Source organism: Pipistrellus kuhlii, unplaced genomic scaffold (assembly GCF_014108245.1).
Source record: "Pipistrellus kuhlii isolate mPipKuh1 unplaced genomic scaffold, mPipKuh1.p scaffold_m20_p_2, whole genome shotgun sequence".
Lineage (NCBI taxonomy): Eukaryota > Metazoa > Chordata > Mammalia > Chiroptera > Vespertilionidae > Pipistrellus > Pipistrellus kuhlii.
Genome location: NW_023425515.1, coordinates 98,171,422 through 98,186,970, shown reverse-complemented (window position 1 = coordinate 98,186,970; position 15,549 = coordinate 98,171,422). Strand labels below are relative to the sequence as shown.

The window sequence follows — 15,549 nt, the reverse complement described above, 5'->3', positions numbered from 1 at the left end:
ACTTCTGCCACTTTAGGGAATGACTCAGCACAGGAAACTGGGATTTCTGCCTTCTGATCTCTAACCCTAGAGCCACTGATCCTGGCTTCTGCTCACACAGCTCTAGTCCACTCTGCCATCTCTCTGCTAGAGCACAAGATGGGTGGTTCAACAGGAAATTTTGTGTATTGGCCCATTAAGAGGGTGCCTGCATTTCCAGCCATCTCTTTCTCGCAGATAGAAATCTTGCTGCATTTCACAGCATTAATGTTATGTGGATAACCTTCTCAATTTTGATGCTCTCTGCTCAGTCACCCAGCTAGGGGATTAGACCCCAGATTTCTCAGTGGCAATCCCCCACAGCTGAGATAGCTCTCAAGAACTTCAATTGCTGTCTGTGGGAGCCTGGTCATCCCTTTTGTGCCTCCTCCCCTCCTACTAGTCTCTCTGAGGTCTCCACTTTCAGTTCTCAGTTCTCAGCTTTCTCTTCAGTGAGTCTTCCATTGATTATTCATTAAGATTTTCTGTATTTCAGTTGTAATTCCAGTTTGGTCCTGGGAGTGTGTTTGTGCAGCATCCACTTACTCCACTGCCATTTTTAATCTCTCCCTTCTAGTCTCTCTAGGTTATGGATTTGATCCCTGGTTGGGCACACACAGAAGGCAACTGACAGATGTTTCTCTCTATGTGTCTCTTTTATTTTTATTTTAAAAATAAAGCAATGAAATGTAAGCTATTAGAATTTAATGTGATCTTTACCCTGGACCAGTGGTTGGCAAACAACAGCTCATGAGCCACATGAGGCTCTTTGGCCCCTTGAGTGTGGGGCCATAAAGTTTCAATCACACTGTACGTGTGCACCTGCATGTGGTATTTTGTTGACGAGCCACACTCAAGGGGCCAAAGAGTTGCATGTAGCTCATGAGTTGTGGTTTGCCGACCACTCACCTTGACCAATAGAGCATGTCACCTAATTTCCACATGCCCTACATTTCTCTCTGTCACAAAATTGATTTCCATTTTTAAAGTATACTCTGAAGATAATTCAGAAATGGAAACCCTATATAATAACAGCCCAGCAACTGAAATGGTGGAAGGATCAGAATGATCAGAGACCAGAACGATCATGGCCCCTCACCTCCCAGTGGGGACTCCCACCCCAATCTGAGGTCCTCATCAGGGCAGGCCAGCTTACCCCCACCCATGCACCAGGCCCCTATCTTATATAATAAAAGGATAATATTCATATTGACCCTAATGACTGAATGACCAGAATGACTGCTGGATCAGTCACTATTAGGTGTTCTGATTACCTTTCAGTTCCTTTCCCTGGCCGGCAGGCTCTGATTGCCAAATAGTGAGTGGTGAACTGGGGGTGGGTATTGGGGGATGTGGGAAGCACCAGGCCAAGGGCCCAACCCCTCTGGTCACCCCATACACAGAAGGTGACCCATGATGGGGGTGGGGCCAGCGAGTGGGTGGGAACAGCCAACCTCTTGGTCCCTTCCCCTGGCTATCAGGCACTGATCACCCAGGTAAACTATTAGAGTTTAATGTGATCTTTACCCTTGACCTGGAACTGAGGGTAGGTGGCAGCAAGGGGTGGGGCCAGCTGTGGGAAGTGGGGAAGGTGGCCCTGATTGCAGGCCAGGCATAGGGACTGTACCCACACATGAAGTTCATGCACCAGGCCTCTAGTATGGCATTATCTTTGTCTCAAATCATTCACTCAGGCCAACTTGGGTTCCAGTCCTAATTCTACCACTTAATACCTGTGAGTCTTTGGCCTGGTTTCTTAACTTCTTTTACCAGCTAAGACTCTAAGAAATTTACCATTGCATATCTGAAGGTGTCCAGAAGTGGGAGATCCCAGACTTGGTGTATGCGTCTGGCCCGTTTCTTTCTGATGTTCTTGACTTTTCCTACACTACAAGGTTCTTGGATAGGTATTAACAAGTGTGCAATAGTCCTGGGCATTATTTTAACAAGAGATATTGGGGGCTGGAGGTGTGGGGAGAGGAATTTCCTTTTTACATGTCTTTGCCCAGAAGCTGCTTGAAATGTTAAAAGACTTTCCTTCATGTCATTGGCCATATTTAGGTCACATGGTCATTCCTAAATGAATATGGTTGGAGAAAGCAATTGCCACTCATATTTAGCTGGTCAGACTCTTTCCTTAGATTCAGCTTTACCTGTCACATGGCAAAGAGGGAGTCTATTTTAGAAAGTAAACAACATTGAGGTTCTGCCCTGTCAGGTTGCTCGGTGGGTTAGTACATCTTCCAACTATGCCAAAGTTGCAGGTTTGATCCTCTGTCAGAGCACATACAAGAATCAACCAATGCATAGACAATAGTGCAGTGAAGGCCTTGGGAAGGGATAGGAGCAGGGTGAAGGGGATAAATGGAGGAGGGAGAGGGATTCCAACAATATGGATACATTTATAAAATTGAAAAAAGTAAAAAAAAAATGAATGCATAATAAATAAGTGGAACAACAAATTCATCTCTCTCTCCCTTTGACTCTTTTTCCCTTCTTTTTGAAATATTTTTTTTTAAATGACCTTTCACTAGGAAGTGAATAAATGGTTGATGGTCAACATAGGTCATTTACTATGGTTTTATTGCCTATGTTTCTTGCTTTTCCTGGTATTAAGTACATTTTTAAAAATTTTAATGTTATGTTTTCAACTAGAAGCCTGGTATATGAAATTTGTGCATGGGTACAGTTCCTAGGCCTGGCTTGCAATCAGGGCCATCTGCCCGACTGCCTGCAGCTGGCCCCACCCTCTGCCACCACCTGCTGAACCTGCGGGCAACGAACAGTACCTGAATGAGGGGGTGAGGATAAGAAAAAGACAAACAAGAACAGATGGAGTCGGGAGGGCTCAGACCCGAGGTCTGCAGCCACGAATTTTATTTTTCCAACCTTTAAATACAATTCTGAAGGAGGAAATATTTATTTCAGGCAATCATGCAGGTGGCCGTTTCTGCTAACATGATGAGTTCCTGAACAGATAAGTTCCTTCAGCACCTGACCTTTTACAACCACCTGATCTTTTACCACCACCTATCTTCCTCTTAACTCGCAGCTCCTTCTGTGTCAGCAGGCTCCTATCAATTGTTTTACCCTAAAGCAAAGACATCTGCAGTTAGCAGCGTTCCTAGGGGTAGTAGTAATTTTCCACTTAGGTTAATGGAAAGGGGGGCACATGGAGAGCTGTGTCCTACACCCATGCCTGCATTTTATTATATAGGATAGAGGCCCAGTGCATGGGTGGGGGCCTTCCCTGATGGGGACCCTGGATTGGAGTGGAGGTTCCTGCAGGGAGGTGGGCTGGCTAAAGTGAGGGACTGTGGGTCATTTGCAGGCCAGCCACAACCACAATTTGTGGAGGGGTCTCCACTAAGGGGAGAGGGTCAGCTAGGGTGAGGGGAGGCAGTCGTTCTGGTCTCTTGACTTGATCCTGGTCATTCTGCTGTTTTGGTTGCTGGGCTTTTATTACATAGGATGTGCTATATTTTTAATTGACTTTTTTAAATGTATCTTTATTGTTGAAAGTATCACAGATGCCTCTCCCTTTTTTCTCCATTGACCCCCACCACCCTGTCCCCATCCCTCCCAGGCCTTCACCACACTATTGTCTGTGTCCATGGGCTCTGCATATATGCATTAATGTTAATCTCTCCCCAACCCATTCACCCCCTTAAATTATTGATTTTAGAGAGAGAGGAAAGGAGAGAAACATCAACCTTTTGTTGCATTCATTGGTTGGTTTTATATGTACCCTGACCAAGAATAGAACCTACAGTCTTAGAATACTGGGATTATGCTCTAACCAACTGAGCCTCTTGCTCAGCACCAATGTGTTGTGTTTTTAAACACACACGCAAAAATTATTTTTTTCTTCTTATTGGGAGGGTTATATATACTATTTGATTTTTTAAAAGTTCTTCATGGAAACTATAATAATATACTTGATTCTAGAGCTTGACTGAATAATCACATAATTAAAACTTCAGGGAGCCTGATGTAATGCAGTCTCCTTGAACTCTAAAACCAGAAACGGGTTTTGGCTTATAAAGAGAACTTAAATTAGCTGATCTATCTAGACATATGGAAACATGGCATCTATGCACATTTTTTTCCATTTCATTTACCTTACCACTCAGACTTTGAGGATCTTCCTGTAAATTTGTCTGTGACTCATCCTCAAGTCAATGACTTAATCTAACCAAGGGAAGGGAACATGATTATTCAACAAATCCACAATCTCCAGTTAGGGAGCCAGAAACCTCTAAGGGGGCTAATTCTGAGGCTTGGCACTTTTCATGTTCTCCTTTTTTCCTTAAAAAAAAAAAATCAGTACTTACAGTTGGTCTGCTAACTGGTATTTTTTTTATCCACTGAGGGTATTTCTGGGTCTGTTTGCTTTGCAAGCTCACACAAGATCTGGCTCAGCTTCTTTGTACAGAGCAAAACAAGTCCTGTTCCTGCTACTTTTTCTTCTTTTCTTATACCCAGTAAAAACATAAATTATCTCATTGGAATTCTCATAATAACACTGTTATCAAAACAAGTCAGGCAATATGGTTTAATTTTACAGAAACGGAGTGGAGGAGCCAGGAGCTTCATTTCTAGCCTAAAGTCACTTAATTAGCAAGGGCAGTTGCTGGGTTCAAAGCAAAGTGAGGGACCCAGGAAGTGTGGTGCACTCTGCTAGATCACATGTTTGCAGTAAACACCAAATACTTACTGCTACACACCTCCCCAATACAACTGCATATTAGAGTTGTTGCAGTGTAAGCCTTATTTGTTCTCCTATCTATGTGTTACATATAGTGGTGATTGGTGTGTTTAATGGAGAGGTCTGGAGGAGGAATTTACACCTTGGTTGAGATAATAGTCCTTTTTCTCTTCAATACACCATTTACTGAGATGGTTTATGTTTGAAACTGATACTGAAAGCAGCAGTTAGAAGATAAATTTACTAATTCCTGGTTTAACACTGACAGGCTATACCCTGAGGCTTACATTTCCATATGAATGAAAGCAAGCAGGTTAATATATGGAGGAATGGTTCTCCTGGTCCTTCATGCATATACACATACAATCACACATACTCTCACACACACACTGACCAAACCCATATGTACATTTATTTTCTTGCTATAGACCTTTCCTGGGTGGTACAGAAAATTCTGAAAGCAGGTTAGTTATTTGGTTGAAAGGATGAAGGATTCAGTTGGTGGGAGTGACAGGAGCAGAGTTTGGCAGTTATTTGCTTATTTGTTGGGTTGGATGGAGGAATTCACCCAAGAAATTGAGTCTGTTGATATAAAGCCCAGGACTATTAAGAAAGAGAGATAAATAAAGACAACTTTTAGGTCATTTTACGGACATTAGCATGGTAATCTTTTTTTTGCCTCCTCTTCAAGTATCCAGTCTCCTAAAGCTCCCTTTTATACACAGTTGTACATTACTCTTCAGTGAATTTTGGAGAACTATTTATGTTTAGTTTGTAGGGTTGCCAGATTTCACAAATAAAAAGACAGGAAGTCCAGTTAAATGTATTTTCATATAAGCAATAAATTCTTTGTGTGCAGGTCTCAAATATAGCATCAGACAATCTTTTACTATAAATTGATATCTGCAATTCAAATTTAATTAGGCATGTTCTATTTCATTTGGCTAAGACACGTATAAAAGAAAGAACATCAGTTTTATTGGCTTCAATACAAATTGGAGGAAAGTTTATTGGGGACTTTGGGATATTGGCCACTGTTCCTAAACTTGGCTGCATATTAGATTCACCAGAGGAACTCCAAATTCTGGTGTGGCTTAGGGATGCAGCCAGGATGTGGTACTTTACAAAACATTCCAGGTAATGCTTCCAGGGAGATACTGGAAGACTGGGGTCCAGTAGTTCTCATCTTGCACTACAAATAAAAGACAAGTGCCCATAACCAGATCCTACCCCAAAGCAATGAAATCAGAATCTAGGTGTGGTCCTCTCCATTGCAATTAAGGAAAAGCTCTTAGTAAATTATAATATTCCTTCAAGATTAGAAAGTCGTAGTAAAAAATATGACATCCTAGGAAGCACCAGTTATAGGAATCTTTAAAAAATTATCTTTAATTTTAAAAATATAAAGTTAATATTTATTATAGTGAATTCAAGCAATAAATAAGCATGTAAAATATAGATGAATAAAAGGCCCTGGTTAGGTAGCTCAGTAGGTTAGAATGTTGTCCTGATATGCCAACGTTGAGGATTCAATCTCTAGGGAGAGAACATACAAGAATCAACAAATGAATGCATAAATAAGTGGAACAACAAATTGATGTTTCTTTATCCCCTCCTCTCTCTAAAAATAAATAAAATAATTTTTAAAAATTAACTTCCCTAATTCTCCTTTCCAGAGGTATTCATTGTTCCCTATTAAAACTATGTTTTCTCATGCAAGGAGGAAGAATCAATGAGAGGCAAATGATGTGTCAGTTATCTTTTTTTAAAGATTTTTAAAATTTATTTTTAGAAAGAGGAAGGGAGAGGGAAAGAGAAACATATGTGAAAGCAAAATATCTATCTGCTGCCACCTGCAGGCCCGCTACCAGGCAGGGATTGAGCCTGAAACCCCGGGCACATGTCCTGACCTAGAAATCAAACCAGCAACCTTTCGGTGCATGGGACAAAGCCCAAGCAACTGGAGCCATCCCGGCAAGGGCAGATATGTCAGTTATCTTTTAAAGAAGTTGCCACATGTGCTGGGGTGGCATGACTCAGTAATTGAGCCATCGACCTATAAACCAGGAGGCTACTGTTCAATTCCTGGTCAGGACTCATGCCAGGATTGTGGGCTCTATCCCTAGTGGGGGATGTGCAGATGTTTTTATCTATCTCCCCTTCTCCTTTTCTCTCTGAAATCAATAAGAGCATTAAAAGAAAGAAAGAAAGAAAGAAAGAAAGAAAGAAGAAAGAAAGAAAGAAAGAAGAAGGAAGGAAGGAAGGAAGGAAGGAAGGAAGGAAGGAAGGAAGGAAGGAAGGAAGAAGAAGAAGAAAGAAAGAAAGAAAGAAAGAAAGAAAGAAAGAAAGAAAGAAAGAAAGAAAGAAAGAAAGAAAGAAAAGTGCCACACTTTACTTTTAATGGATCAGAACTTTACCAATTCACTATGCAAGGAAATGTGTCTATTTCAGACTTCACTGTGAGTCGTGGAAGCTGTAATAATATAAAGAAAGAATGTGAGCAGAGACATGAGTGGACAAAACAACCTTTATTACAATCATGCTGCACTCCTGACATTCCCATGTAATGGCAGTGGCATTGGACACACTGCTGGCCAGTCTCTATCCCCTTGTTTATTTGCCTCAGGGGGACAAGCAATATTTACTTATGTAGTGAGTTTGAGAGAAGGAATTGGTCATAAGTAATTTGGTTCCTTCTTTTTATCTCTTTGGAGAGGCAGCCTGTGTCTGCAGGGAATACACATTCATAGCTGCTCCCTGGCATCAGTTTTATAGGGGCCAGCCTGCACCAGAGACCACTCTAGTTTTCCAGCTCTGCTTGAGATAGGAAGGGGAACTCTGATTCTATATTATTCTGTAAACCCATTGTTTGCAAGGAACACTACATATTCTTAAAACAGCTTCAATCATTATAAAAATCACTTATGTTTTCTTTCTGATTTCATTCACAAAGTACTTTATATAAATATAGTTTCCCTTTGGAAGTTACAGAGTTCTCAGTGAAGAAATTAGCATAAACTCTCCCTGATTTCCATGTCCAGACATGTCCTGTGGCCATATCTCAGACAAGTGGCATGAATACACCATAAACACAAACACAGAGAAAACTAAAAATTCCCTAACTAGTAGAAAGAATATTAATATTCAAGAAACTTAATGGGATAAAATAGACACTGAGCATTTCCAGGAATAATCCTCATAGTTTTCTCTCATCTACTAGATCCCTGAATAAAATAATCCCATATCCCCAGCTACATCATCTGTTTCTGTCACCTGTTTCTGTCATCAACAGGCCGACTAGGTCATATCTATGCAGAAGTTGTTTTCAATTGTCCATTAGCTATATTTTCTTTTTTCTACTCAGGGTAATAGTATAAATGTGTCAATTGATTCCTTGTTGAGCCAACAATTACATTTCTTTTTTTTAAATTTTTATTTATTAATTTGAGAGAGAGAAAGAGGAAAGGAGAGGGAGAGGAAGAGGGAGAAGGAAAATAGAGAGAGAGAGAGAGAGAGAGAGAGAGAGAGAGAGAGAGAGAGAGAAGAGAGACTTGTTTTCATTTATTTATGCATTCATTGGTTGATTCTTGTATGTAGACTGACCTGAGATTGAACCCGCAACCTTGATGTGTCAGGATGATTCTCTAACCAACTGAGGTGTCCTGCCAGGGCAACAATTATATTTCTTTGAAGAAGGAAAATTTATCAACAATGTATAGTATTTTTACCAAAACAAACAAATCAATAAAACAACAACAACAACAACCCTAACTATACATATTTTAATAGAAAAATTGAACTCAGATATGAGTGGTGATTATGGGTATCACCATATAAAGGGATGAAGAAATAAAATACACCCCTATGTTACTCATGACACAAATATTTAAAATATTTCTGTTGTTTTTGTCAAATAGTAAATTAGTTTTGTTTGTTTGTTTGTTTTATAATTAGAAGATCTCTGAAATTAATTTGGTTTACTGAGGTAGATTCTATAAGCATATGCTTACAAATGATTCAGAACATTTTAAAAATTTTGAAACTGGGTTTTTAGTTTTTTTGTTGCTTAAAATTTCAGTGTTATACAAGATGATGCACAAAATGGTTTAAGTAATTGTTAAATTTTTGGTGTGGTGGTAGGAAATTTGAGTAAGAAATGGAGACCTATACCCTTACTTCTGGTTCTACTACTGATTCTGTATAACTATGAATACATGATCTTAGTCTCTCTTTAGTTTCATCATTTATATATTAGAATGTAGAGCAGATAGTTCTTAATGCCCCTTACAACTCTAAAATTTTTAAATTTCATTCCTTTAAAACTTATAGATAAGTACCAATATATTCTTTTTTAAAAAATATATATTTTATTGATTTTTTTACAGAAAGAAAGGGAGAGATATAGAGAGCTAGAAACGTCGATGAGAGAGAAACATCAACGTGATGCCTCTTGCACAGCCCCTACTGGGGATATGCCTGCAACTCAGGTACATGCCCTTGACTGGAATCGAACCTAGGACCTTTCAGTCTGCAGACTGACGCTCTACCACTGAGCCAAACCAGTTTTGGCAAGTACCAATATATTCTTGACTGAAAAGAAAATGAGCATAGTTAGTAAAAACATCCATGAGCTAGTGCTGCCCTCTATAGTAGAGTAGAACTGGGGTGGTGCTACAAAACTAGAACATTTTGTCATTCTAATTACTATCTTAGGCTGTCCTCTACATGCCTATTCATGCAAAACCCAGTTTTAAAACATTGTCTAATTTCTAGCTGTCTATTTTTATCTGTTAAAATGAAAATATTAAAACTCAAATTATATTTAACTAGAGGCCCAGTGCATGAAATCCATGCTCAAGTAGGGTCCCTAGGTGTGGCCAATGATCAGGGCTGATCTGTGGAGTGATTGGGGAGGGCACCTGCCTTGGCTGGCTTGGGGCCTGCATTGAGCATGTGCCCGCTGGTGGTCAGTGCACATCATAGTGACTGGTCATTCCAACTGTCATTCTGCCATTTGGTCTATTTGCATATTAGGCTTTTATTATATAGGATGACTTTTAGCTAAGACAATTTGAGTAAACACGTTTTTAAAACAGTTTAAGGAAAGGATTGTTTCTTTAATCACTCAAAATAAACTTATTTGAGCCTGGGACATCTATAGAAGCAAAAGAAAGCCTCTCAGAGAAAGCACACACTCAGATAAGACTTTCTCAGAGCCTCACAGACTTACAAGCCATAATCCTGAACTTGAGAACACAAGGAGTAACACACTACTATTTTACTCTATTGCTGGTTCTCCATATTTCCCTGTTAGCACACAAGGAAATCACATATCACACATGTGGGAACTATGCTAAGTCCCCAGATAGTCAAAGCTGAAAGGAGCACAGAGACCTTGTTATCAATATACCTGTATGGCCAATGCTGCTCTGGGCATGGGCCTAAATAGGATGTTCATGGACTCTGAGCCTGGAAATCTTAATCAGGCCGATACCATGAGCAGATGCAAGGACACACAGTACCTTCAGTAGACAATATGATTGATATAACTATTGGCATGAAGCTTCTATGTCTAAATGGTATAAAGTAGACACAAGGGGGGAAAATGGAGGCTGAAGGACCTGTTGTGAGCCTAGTCCCAGAGCAGATAGAAGGAACACCTGAGAGTCGCTCAGGGAGTGTTAGTTGGCAAGCTAAGGGGTAGCAGAACTCTAAGAGAAGGTGGGGACTGCTGGACAGGATTTCCTGACCAAGCAGCCCACACTGCGACGGAGACCTCTCCCAGAGCTATGGGCTCCATCTTACAAAGAAAACGACTCTATCTTATATGAGACCTGAAAAACCCACAACAGTGGAGACCACCGAACAGCTGTGACACCTCAATCAGCACAAGCATGTGAATTCAAGGGAGCTCTTCAATCACCCACAGAAAGGAGAAAGAGAACTACATAACCAGACATCCTGAAAAGTGAGACCATGGGGAGACAAGAAATAGCCCGCACATGAAAGAAAAGCAGGCATCACCAGAAAGGGAAGTAAACGAGTTAGAGGCAAGCAACCTACCAGAGCAAGAATTCAGACTAATGGTCATAAGATGACTAAAAAGAATGGAAGACAAATTTGACAATATGAGTCAGAACCGAGAGGAAATGAAGAAGAACCAAGAGGAAAGGAAGATGAACCAAGAAGAAATGAAAAAATGACATCACTACTGTAAAGAATGCAATAGAAAGCATCAAAAGTAGATTAGAAGAAGCAGAGGACTGAATCAGTGAGCTAAAAGACAAGATGGAAAAAAAAATACCCAATTAGAGCAGCTTCTAGTAAAAAAAAAAAATTAAAAAGCACCAGGAGAGCCTACGGGAACTTTGGGACAATAAAAAACAAAACAATATTAGAATAATAGGGGTTCCATAAGAAAAGGAAACTGAGGAAGGCATGGAAAACCTGTTTCAAGAATAATGACAGAAAACTATCCTGAGATAGAGTAGAAAAAAACCACAAAAATACAAGAAACTCACAGAGTCCCAAGTAAAATGAATCCCAAAAGTCTGACGCCAAGGCACATTATAATTAAATTGGCAAACACCAACAGCAAAATAAGAATCTTAAAAACAGTGAAAGAGAGACAGAAAGTTACATATAAAGGAACCCCCATCAGACTAGCAACTGATTTCTCAAAAGAAACTCATTAGGCCAGAAGGGAATGGGATGAAATATACAAAGTCATACAAAGGAAGGGTCTGAATCCAAGAATACTGTACCCAGCAAGGCAATCAATCAAAATTGAAGATGAAATCAGGAGCTTCACAGACAAAAAAAGACTAAAAGATTTTATCACCACCAAACTAGCAATGCAAGAAATGCTAAAGGGTCTACTGTAAAAATAAAGAAATAGGAAACGAAGAAAGAACACAGGGGTATAGAATAAAAATGGCATCATATAAGCACTTATCAATAATAACTTTAAATGTAAATGGATTAAATGCTCCAATCAAAAGACAGGGTAACAGATTGGATAAGAAAACAAGACCCATATATGTGCTGTCTACAAGAAACCCATTTCAGAAAAAAAAAGAGACTCACACATACTGAGGGTGAAGGGATAGAAAAAGGTTTTCCAGGCGAATGGAAATGAAAAAAAAGCTGGGGTAGCAATACTTACATCTGACAAATTAGATCTCAAAGTGAAGGACATAGCAAGAGATAATGAAGGCCACTTCATAATACTAAAGGGAGCAATCCAACAAGAAGAAATAACCCTGGTAAATATATATGCATCCAATACAGTAGCACCCAAGTACATAAAAAAGCTGCTGGAGGACATTAAGGGAGAGATTAATAGCAATACAATCATAGTAGGAGATCTTAATATCCCACTATCACCTTTGGACAAATCATCTAAACCAAATATCAGCAAGGAAACATCCATCCTAAATGATGCACTACACCAGATGGAATTAATTGACATCTTCAGAACATTTCATCCCACAGCCAGAGAATATACATTCTTCTCAAGTGCACATGGGTCATACTCAAAGAAAGACCACATGTTGGAACATAGGCAAAGTCTCTTCAAATTCAAGAAGATAGAAATCATATCAAGCATCTTCTCAGATCATAATGGCATGAAACTGGAAATCAACTACAATAAAAATAGTCCAAAGTAATCAAACACATGGAGACTAAACAGCATGCTATTAAACAAGGACTGGGTTACCAGAGAAATCAAGGAAAAAATAATAAATAAAAAAAACATCCTGACAACAAATGACAATGAAAACACAACAATCCAAAATTTATGGGACACAACAAAAGCAATCTTGAGAGGGAAGTTCATAGCTCTACAAACCTACTGCAAAAAACAAGAAAAAATGGTAATAAATTCTCAAACTTTACAACTCAAAGAGTTAGAAAAAGAGCAACAAGAAAAGCCCAGTGTGAGCAAAAGGAAGGAAATAATAAAAATCAAAGCAGAGATAAACAACATAGAGACCACAGAAACAATACAAAAGATCAACAAAACCAAGAGTTGGTTCTTTGAAAGGATAAACAAGATCGATGAACCTCTAGCCAGGCTAACCAAGAAACAAAGAGAGAGGAAGCAAATAAACAAAATCAGAAATGAAAGAGATGAAATAACAACAGACCCTGATGAAATACAAAGGATTGTTACAAAATACTACGAACAACTGTAATTCAACAAACTGGACAACCTGGAGGAAATAGATATATTCCTAAAAATATATAACCTTCCAAAACTCAGTCAAGAAGAATCTAAAAATCTCAATAGGCCAGTAACTATGGAAGAAATTGAAGCAGTCATCAAAAAGCTTCCAGCAAACAAAAGCCCGGGTACAGATGGCTTCACAGAAGAGTTTTACCAAACATTCAAGGAAGAACTAAAACCTAGCCTCCTCAGACTGTTCCAAAAAATTCAAGAGGAAGGAACACTTCCAAGCTCCTTTTATGAAGCCAACATCACCCTAATACCAAAACCAGATAAAAACAACACAATGAAAGAGAATTACAGGCCAACATCCCTCATGAACATAGATGCCAAAATACTCAACAAAATTCTAGCAAATTGGCTCCAGCAGCATATCAGAAAGATCATAAACCATGACCAAGAAGGATGTATTCTGGGAATGCAAAGATGGTACAATATCCTCAAATCAATAAGCGTGATACACCACATAAATAAATTGAGAGATAAAAATCATGTAATCATATCAATTGATGCAGAAAAAGCATTTGATAAAATCCATCACCCTTTCCTGATAAAAACTCTCAGCAAGGTAGGAGTACAAGGATCATACCTCAAAATAATAAAAGTTATATATGATAAACCCATAGCAAACATCATACTCAATGGGTAAAAACTAAAACCATTTCCTCTAAGAACAGGAACAAGACAGGGATGCCCACTAGCACCACTGGAAGTAATAGCCATTGCAATTAGACAAGAAGAAGAAATAAAAGGCATCCAAATTGGAAAAGAAGAAATAAAGTTCTCCTTATTTGCAGATGACATGATACTGTATGTAAAAAACCCAAAGGACGCCATCAAAAACTAATAGACTTAATAAATGAATTTGGCAATGTAGCAGGATACAAAATTAACACTAAGAAATCTATGCCATTTCTATACACCAACAGTGAACTTACAGAAAGAGAGACTAGAAAAGCAATCCCATTTACCATTGTACCAAAAAAACTAAGATACCTAGAAATAAACTTAACTAAGGAGGTAAAAGATCTATATGAGGAAAACTACAGGACACTGAAAAAAGAGATAGAGGAAGATGTAAACAGATGGAAGAACATACCATGTCCATGGATTGGTAGAATCAACATCATCAAAATGTCCATACTTCCCAAAGCAATTTATAGGTTCAATTCACTCCTCATTAAAATACCAGCGACATACTTCACAGATCTAGAAAGAACTCTCCAAAAATTAATCTGGAAGAAAAAAAGACCCTGAATAACCACAGCAATCCTGAGAAAGAAGAATAAAGTAGGAGGTATCTCAATACCAGATTTCAAGCTGTATTACAAAGCCACTGTTCTCAAAACAGCCTGGTACTGGCACAAGAACAGATATATAGATCAATGGAATAGAATAGAGAATCCAGATATCGACCCAAACCTATATTGTCAATTAATATTTGACAAAGGAGGTATGAACATACAATGAAGTCAAGACAGTCTCTTCAATAAATGGTGTTGAGAAAATTGGACAGATACTTGCAAAAAAATGAAACTAGATCACTAACTTATACCAATCACAAAAATAAAATCAAAGTGGATACAGGACTTAAACATAATATGGGAAACCATAAAAATACCAGAGACATCCATGGGTAACAAATTCTCTGGCATATGCCAAAAGAACTTCTTCACTGATACTGCCCCTAGAGCAATGGAAGCTAAAGAGAAAATAAACAAATGGGACTACTTCAAAATAAAAAGCTTTTTTACAGCAAAAGAAACCATCAACAAAACCACAAGAAAGCCCACTGTATGGGAGAACATATTTGCAAATGTTATCACTGATAAAGGTTTAATCTCCAATATCTACAGACAGCTTATACAACTAAATAAAAGGAAAAGATCAATGATGCAATTAAAAAATGGGCAATGGACCTAAATAGAATATTTTCAAAAGAAAACAGAAGGAAGGCCAAGAAGCACATGAAAGCATGCTCAAAGTCATTAATTATCTGAGAGATGCAAATCAAAACAACAATGTGGTACCATCTCACACCTGTCAGAATGGTTATTATCAACAAATCAACAAAGGACAATTGTTGGCGAGGTTGCGGAGAAAAAGGAACCCTCGTGCACTGCTGGTGGGAAAGCAGACTGGTGCAACCACTGTGGAGAACAGTATGTAATTTCCTCAAAAAACTGAAAATGGAACTCCCATTTGATCCAGTAATCCCACTCTTAGGAATATATCCTTAGAAACCAGAAACACCAATCAGAAAGGAAATATGCACCCCTATATTCATAGCAGCACAATTTATAATAGTTAGGACTTGGAAACAGCCTAGATGCCCATCAGCAGATAATTGGATCAAAAAACTACACAATGGAATACTATGCTGCCATAAAAAAGAAGGAATTCTTATCATTTGCAGCAACCTGGATGGAATTGGAGAACATCATGCTGAGTGAAATAAGCCAGTCAATGAAAGAGAAACACCACACGACCTCACTCATTTATGGATAATAAAGAACATTATAAACTGATTTAAAAAAAAGATATATACAGTGACAGTAAAGCAAAAAACAGACTGTCAAATTACAGTGGGAGG

The 15,549-nt window shown here is 38.7% G+C and overlaps 1 long non-coding RNA gene across 1 annotated transcript in view; it reads right to left on the bottom strand.

The window, feature by feature from the left end:
* Nucleotides 1-2,855: 2,855 nt before the first annotated feature.
* Nucleotides 2,856-15,549, bottom strand: part of LOC123652659 — a 149,832-nt gene continuing 137,138 nt past the window's right edge. Inside the window, exon 2 of the long non-coding RNA XR_006742114.1 lies at nt 2,856-3,073. This is a non-coding gene — a long non-coding RNA (uncharacterized LOC123652659). The remainder of the gene's footprint in view (nt 3,074-15,549) is intronic.